Raw genomic sequence first — 8110 nt, 5'->3', positions numbered from 1 at the left:
TTTATTAGAAAAAATACTTTTTTAATAATTAGAGCTAATAAGTACTTGTATAGAGCAATCTTTTCTAGTAGATAGCACATTCTAAACCTTAAATTTGGAGCTAGAGGTTGAAAAAAAATCTAACCAGGAAGGAATAAACATCTCTTTATTTTTTTCAGTTGATTTGTCTGAAGACTACTTAATTACAACTTCCAAAAGAAATCTTAGTATCATTCTAGTGAAGATAAATTTAGATTAAAAAATTGACCCCATCACGGCATAGCTAAGTAGTTCTGCTACATACCTGCAGGGTGGTCTCCTGTGTCGATTATTCACCAACAAATCATACAATAATGCTTCCCTGGGCCTACGAAAGATCATTCTGTAAACTGCTAGTGAAGAGACTAGGTGGACAGAATAAAAACTATTTCACTCCACTCAGTCTTCAAGTATCACAATCTTCATTTGGTCAAAATCCCTTAGAAATGTTAGAAACATGGCTGAATAAAATATCTGGCATTTTCAGTCCTTCAGTGATGAAACACATATTTTTAAATCTTGGTTGACTGTTCTACTGCATGAGAGAGGTGAAAAGTGTCAAGATAATCACTGTGAATGCCTAGACGTTTGTTCATTTTTCTCATGTGGTTTAAGAAAAATGGTGGCAACTTTAGAAAATGAAATTTGTTATTCTAATACTGAGAGACTATGGTCTTATAGGGAATACATGTGTTTTATTTAGGAAAAGGATAATGATGTAATCACACTGAAAATTATTAGAAAATTGTAAAGTTGGCTATGCTTGTTTGATTATGAACGCTAAAGGATTAAAAGTTGAATTAAAAATGTTTCAGCAGGGATAAAAATAAATAGTTTCTTTAGAAATTGCTAAATGTATATGCACTGGAAATTTATTAGAATTTAGCAACTTTGTACAAAATTAATAAGAGAAATGATAAGATTTTAAAGTTATAATTAGGGACTTTTTGCTATATTGTCTCAAAAAGTGAGAAAAAAGCCAAAGAAAAAGGCTAGTATTAGAAATAACAAAATAGTGGAACAGATCCAATTGTATTTCTCTATAAACAACTATAAGAAAGCAAAATTATACACCATCTACAATGCTATTAAAACTATGAATACAAAGAACATACAATGAAATCTCTGAATTTATTGTGAAAATATAAAGCATTGTTAAAAACAAATTCAATTCAATTAAGTGAGGTTATATTCATAGACATAAGAATATGTATTAAGATGACAATAACTCTGTTCAAATGTATCAGTACATTCAATAATAACTTTGTGGCTTTCATTGTGAGACCTGATATAATTAATATATAACAATACAAAAGATTATTAAGCAGACCATTTGGAGAAAATCATCTCATGAAATTTATTTCTAAAGTATCTGGACATATTATAAGTTGTATTCACTTATTCTTTATGGAATTGAAATTGAAGTAAAAATAGGTCATCACAAAATAACAGAAAAGAAATATACTGATACCTACCTACAAAACTTTGATGTATGACAGAGGGCACTGCCCATCAATGAGGTTTGTCTTTCCAATAAGTAATACTCAGCAATTGACCAGCATTTAGAACAATAGAGAATTGGTCTCATACTTTATCACACATAAAACTATCCATTACAGGGGAATTAGAATCTAATGGTGGAAGGAAAATTGTAAATAATTTAAAAGATATTCTAAAATTGCTTACCTGAGAATTTAAAGTCAGAAATTATTTCCTGAATTGATGCTATATGACAACAGTGAAGGGAAACACTGATATTTTCTATAATATATAAAATTGTGCATAACAAAACTACAGAAGGAAGGAGTCCTTTGAAACAAAGGATTCGAATCAGCATACAATATACTTTCAATAAAACCACATACAAATTAAATGACTTATTTATTTATTTTTTGGCAGTGACTTGAACTCAGACACTGATCATTGTCCTTGAGCTTTCTCAAGGCTTTGGTACTTCAATTGTATATATATATATATATATATATATATATATATAATTTTTTGCTAGTCCTGGGGAACTCAGGGGATGAGCATTGTCCTTAGGCTTTCTCAAGCCTAGAATTCTACCACGGGAGCCACAGCACCACTTCTGGCTTTTTCTTTGTATGTTCTGCCAAGGAATGGAACCCAGGTCTTTGTGCATGTTGGGCAAGTACTCTACCATTAGGACAAACTCTCAGCCCCAAAACGAAAGTCTTTTTACAGATGTGGATGTGCAAATGGCTTTATAAGTATATGAAAAGTGAATATTTGTTTTCATCAGGAAATAAAAATTGAAAACACAGTATGATATATTGCAGTCATGGAACTAAAATGGAAATGTCTGGCCATATTATGTATCGGTGAGAAAATGGAGCAATCTTGAGTTCACATGTCCCGAAGTGGAAAATGTATATTGATACATTTTCGAAAATAATCAGTGTTGCATATCAAATAAAAAGTATGCACAGCCATAAAATTCGGTTCCAAGATGTATATCCTAGAGACACATTCACAGGCATAGTTGGACACAAATGTATGGAAATCCAAACATTTATAGCTTTGGGTTGTAGCAGCCAAAAACATTGTGGAAAATAACAAAATATTTTGAGTATGGGCTTATTTCTTACTTTGTTACTTTTGTGCTGTAAGACTTATCTTTTCTTCCCTCCTTCTTTCCTTTCTTCCTTTCTTCTTTTCTTCCATCCTTCTCACTAGGATAAATACCCAGCCCCTTCTTTTCTTCTTTCTTTTGTCAGTCCTGGGGCTTCCATTCAGAGCCTGACCATTGTCCCAGAGCATTTCTGCTCAATGTTAGTACTCTACCATTTGAGCCACAGTTCCACTTTTAGCATTTGGGGAGTTATTTGGAGGTAAGAGTCTCGTGGACTTTCCTTCCACTGGTTAACTTCAAACCTTGATCCTCAGACCTCAATCTTCTGAGTAGTGTGAGCTACTAGTGCCTGGCAAGATCTCACTTTCTTGATGAAAACTGCTATGTTGTTACCATATTTCTCTCCCAATGGAAAATTCCAAAATAGTATTTACATAAACTTTTCCTTATTTTCATTCATCTTCACTTTAAAAAAAATCCATATCTTTTGGTTGTTTCTTTCAGAGTGGGTTAGGACACAAAGAGTATAAAATGTGAAAAGTGAGCAGAGGGTAGGAAATATCATTCAGGGATAGAGTAAATATTTGTGTTGTGAGGGTGTTCCTCAATTTTACTACACCAGTACTTCACAAAGCACTTTCACAATCAGTAATAATCAGTTTATCACTTCAGGACAATAGTTGATTCCTAGATCACAATTTTTGAATAGCACTATGCAATTTCCTGTACGTCAAGACATAGGTCATTTAACTTTTCTCAATGGCATTCAATGTATTACTTGTTTCATGAAATCCACATACTTGAGTAATCATTTGATTATTCAAATAACAGTATCATAAAATAATTTATAAAATTTCATTAAATATCTAGGTTACCAGGAAACCAGGTTAATTTTTTTCTAGTTGTCACCACTAGTGACAGCCAGAATAGTAATCACCTCAAAATATATCCACATTCTAATTTTCCCTAAATGGAGAATATTATTTTGTGTTGTAAATTAAAATTATAGATAGAACTATATTTCAAATTAGTTTATCTTAAGATAAAAATATTACTCTGGATTTTCTCATGTATACAAGTGAATCCTAGAAATTCTTTGGATGTGCAGGAGAGAGAAAGAAGTATCAGAGAAATGAGATATGAGCCTGAACCAACCATTGGTGGGACTGCAGAAGGAAGAGGCCATGCACCAAGGAATGCATGAGACTGGAAATACAAGAGACTGGAATAGGTAGGAAAATAGACTTTCCCTGAAATTCATTCATCATTACCTTAAATTCTTCCTGTCTATTATAGAGATAATTCTTCCACTTGGACATGAAATGAATGTGTACCAATTGTTGGATTTTGTCACCAACTCCAAGATTAGGGTGGATCACATGGGTCAAGGCTCAGTTTCACAAGCTGTTCTAAATTGCTGAAGTCAGCTGACAATCAGGTGCTCAGGCTACCCACATTTTAATTGTTAACCAAAAATTCAGGTAGTCTCCATGATCTCATCTCTCCAGTTCAATAAGTCACCGGAAAAACTCATACAATTTAGTTAAAACACTTGATTTACAACCATTGGTTCATAATAAAGGGCAATATATAAAAATAGTCAAATGGAAGACATGTGTGGGGTAAGATGAGGGAGGCTGGGCCTTGAGTCATCCCTTCCACTGCACATTCACTATCTTCTTGGCATCGCCTGTTTACCAACTAAGAAACTCCATCATTTTGGAACCTTTCTGTAAGATTCATTTCATAGACCTGATTAATTGAATAACTAGCTGTTGATGATTTAACTCAATCCTAGCATCTTCCCTGTTGAATTGAAGCTGTACTTCCCAATGTTTTCCAGTCAAAGCTTTGGCCTGTGGGAATTCCAGTGACTAGCTTCTATTTAGAAGGTATCTACTGCACATCAGCCAAGACGTTCATCTACTGTGGAGATTCCCAGGGTTTAGAGAGCTCTGTGCAAGAAGCCAGGCACAAAGAACAAATAATTTTCTTTGTCTATACACCACATTACCCTATAACATCCAAATTTTAGCTTGATGAAATACTTTTGTACTACTGACCTCCAGTTCTCTAATATAGTAAGTCTATGTGCCATTAAATTCATGTCAATTTGTTATATCAGTCATAGGAGTTTAATACATTTTACAAATGGATTTTCACATTCATAGAGACAGGCAGATTTCAGATATTAAAATGTAAGAGTAGTTCTGACTTTTTCTTTGGTTTTCTTTTTCAGTTATGAGAAAAAGATTTTAGTTTTCACAGTAATTTTCCTCTTGTATAGTTGTTTATATCAATGCAATGCAAAGTGACAGGAGACCGACATTTGAAGGAAAAATACACTATTTTCAGATCAGATATCAGCTGTCAACTTGGATAGAGTGTATTGCTTCTGATATTTTACAACCCAGTTCACAAAAATCTTACATGCTTACAATTCACTTCTGGTGTGAAATATTTGTTGAAATATGTATGCCACATATGATGTTCACAGAACAAAGTCTATGGACTTTATAGATTATATTGAGTCTGAATATGAATGGATTCATATTAATGTGAAATAAAAATGAGAGATTAAAAACATTGTGTTAACAATCAAATAAGTAAGAAATTTATACCAATAAATACCCTTAGATATGATAGCAAAGTGTATTTGACAGTATTTGATAGTATTTATTCAAAACTGAAAGTGCTTTTATGCTGCTGATTGAATTCACCTGGTATCAAAAAAGTGTAAACTAACTAAACTTAGAAAGCTATGAAAAGAATAAACTATGGAAATCAACAAACTATAGAAAGATGAGAGAAATTTCAGTCTAATTGCATTTGAATAGACTATAATCTATGTAACTTTCTATATTATTTGCAATGTGAAAAGCAGGAATATGTGAAGTATTGGTGAGCTGGCTATAGAAGAGTTAGAATTTCCCATTCAACTCTCAGGTAAATGGAGACTTGTCCATAAGTGGGGAATTTAATTGGCAAGTAAATAAAATCACATTTTAAAAGTTTACTATTCTAGTTGTACAGAATCTTTAGTTTTGAAAGCGATTAATGAATAATCTTAGATGACTTTTCAAAACCAAAGATGACATTGAATCATTGTATCTTGTCAGATACAATTATGAATATTTATTATGAGAATTACTATCTTGAGTTGATTCAAAAAAGCCACATAATAGTAGGATTGTAAGACATTGGGGAAAAAATCTATCACTTAAAAATACTTTTGGATTGACATATTTGTGTACGTATATCTATATAGGTATATACATATATACCTATATGTATATAGGTATATATACATATATATATATGTATAAACCTATATAGATATATAGTACCTTACCTTATCTTCATAGTTTTTATTTACCATAGGGAATAACTTGCTTTAAATTTCTAACTAGAAAATAATCATTTCCGCTCTGACTTAACATCACTTCATTTTCAAGTTAAGGAGCTTATTGCAATTTTAAGTACATTGAGAGCTCCCAAAAATGGCTTTTTAGTCAATCTTTACTTTATAATTTTTGTATTTTTAATAATGAATCAAAGTAATGACATATATTATCCAAGTAAGAGACTTAAATAATGTTGCATCTGAAATCCAAGCTATGTAATATTTGTCACAAACAATTTCCTATCTCTGTCATAGAAATACCACAGGCCCTGCAGTTGGCACTTTGTGCTTTGTACACATCCTCCATAGCAGGCAAAAGGATGCAAATAATCAGCCAGCTCAGCTCCCCAAGCATCTCCAGACATAAAAAGCAAAACAAAATAATCCTCCTGCAATTCAACCTCTCAAGCAGTCCTTTAACCCAGTTTGTCAGACACAAAATCATGTGTACTTTAGTTAGAATTAAAAAAATCTATTGCTAATTTTTTAAACCTTAGTTATACCAAGCCATAGACAACTTACCAAACAATAATCCTGAAAAGATACATCTACATTAACTGTAGTTATTTTTATTAGATATGAATGTGTTCTTTTTATCTTTAACAGTGCTCTTGGCTCACAAAATTATTTGTATATAATGTGACTTGAAAATTTTTTCATACCGATCCTTTGGAAAAGTGTGCTAGGAGGACTGGATGGGCACCCATCCAGTTACCTGCCTCAGTGTCAGAAAATGTAAATAAACATTTGAAAAGGCAAAGCTTTAGAAACCCATGTAACTTTGTCAGATTAATGGATGGAAAACCAGATTTCTTGCTTAAAAAAAGGTTAAAAAGTAACCTTTTTACTCCAGTCAGTAACATTTGTCTAACACTCATTCTATTATTTTCGAGGTTTTAAAAATTTTAATTTTATTGTCAGGGTCATGTACAGAGAGGTTACAATTACACAATGTAGAGAGTACATTTCTTGTTGAACTTTGTTACCCTCTCCTTTGTTTTTCTCCATTCCCTTCCACCCCCTCCCCCAAGTTTTAGAGTTCATTTCCAACATATTGTCTTGCGTGAATCATCAGCATTACTTTAATCTACCCTAAGGATGCTATTGATTGAATTGATTATTGGTTGAATGCACATTTACATAGCTCTTATCAAGGTCTATACATCAGTTTTATTGTTTTATAAATAATATTCATCCATATTAAAGTGTGCTTTGTACCATTATTGCTCCCATATTTATTGAAGAAGAAATAAAACTATGGACATGCAACTTTCTCAAGGTACCCATACCTAGGAACAAAAGGATCAGAAAGGAAATTCAGATTAGTTAGTTCAAGTCTAGCTAGGGGTTTTGCTATTAACAGTTATGCTGCCCTTAATCCTGTCTCTTCACTACTCTCCTCTTTCCTCTTCACTTTGTACAGTTTACCAGTGCATTCCTATATGGACCATTTCTCCAAAGCAGTTTTTTACTGATATTCTTGCAACACACCTGTTTCCCTGCCTGTCACCAGTGGCTAAAAATACTATTAGTTAGCAGTTCACTTTGACAAAATATGTAGATGAGCAACTTAAAAAAAGAAAGATGGGCTTAGTGGTAGTGTGCTTGCCTAGCATGCATGAAGCCCTGGGTCTGATTCCTCAATATCCCATACACAGAAAAGGCCAAAAGTGACACTGTGGCTCAAGTGGTGGAATGCTAGCCTTGACCATAAAGAAGCTCAGGGATAGTGCCCTGGCCCTGAATTCAGTCCATGGGACTAGCACACAGAAGAAGAAGGAGAAGGAGGAGGAAGAGGAGGAGGAGGAGAAGGAGGAGGGGGAGGGGAAGGGGAAGGGGAATTGGGGAAGGAGAGGGAGAGGGAGAGGAGCAGGAGGGGGAAAGAGAGGGGGGGGAGGAGGAAGACAAAGAAGAAAGGTGTATTTTTTACTTGTGTTATTAGGCCACAGTCAACTGGTTCTATAATGTATAGCAAGGCAGAATATTGTAAAGGGCAGCACCTGGTGGAATAAAGTAGTTCAATTCATCACATCTGAGCAGCAAAATAAAAGTGATAGGAGGGCCTCTAATGTTCTCTTCAAAGCCAAACCCCAATG

This window comes from Megascapheus bottae, chromosome 9 (genome assembly GCF_031878675.1).
Source record: "Megascapheus bottae isolate mThoBot1 chromosome 9, mThoBot2.hap1, whole genome shotgun sequence".
Classification (NCBI taxonomy): Eukaryota; Metazoa; Chordata; class Mammalia; order Rodentia; family Geomyidae; genus Megascapheus; species Megascapheus bottae.
Note: the sequence above shows the minus strand (reverse complement) of the source record.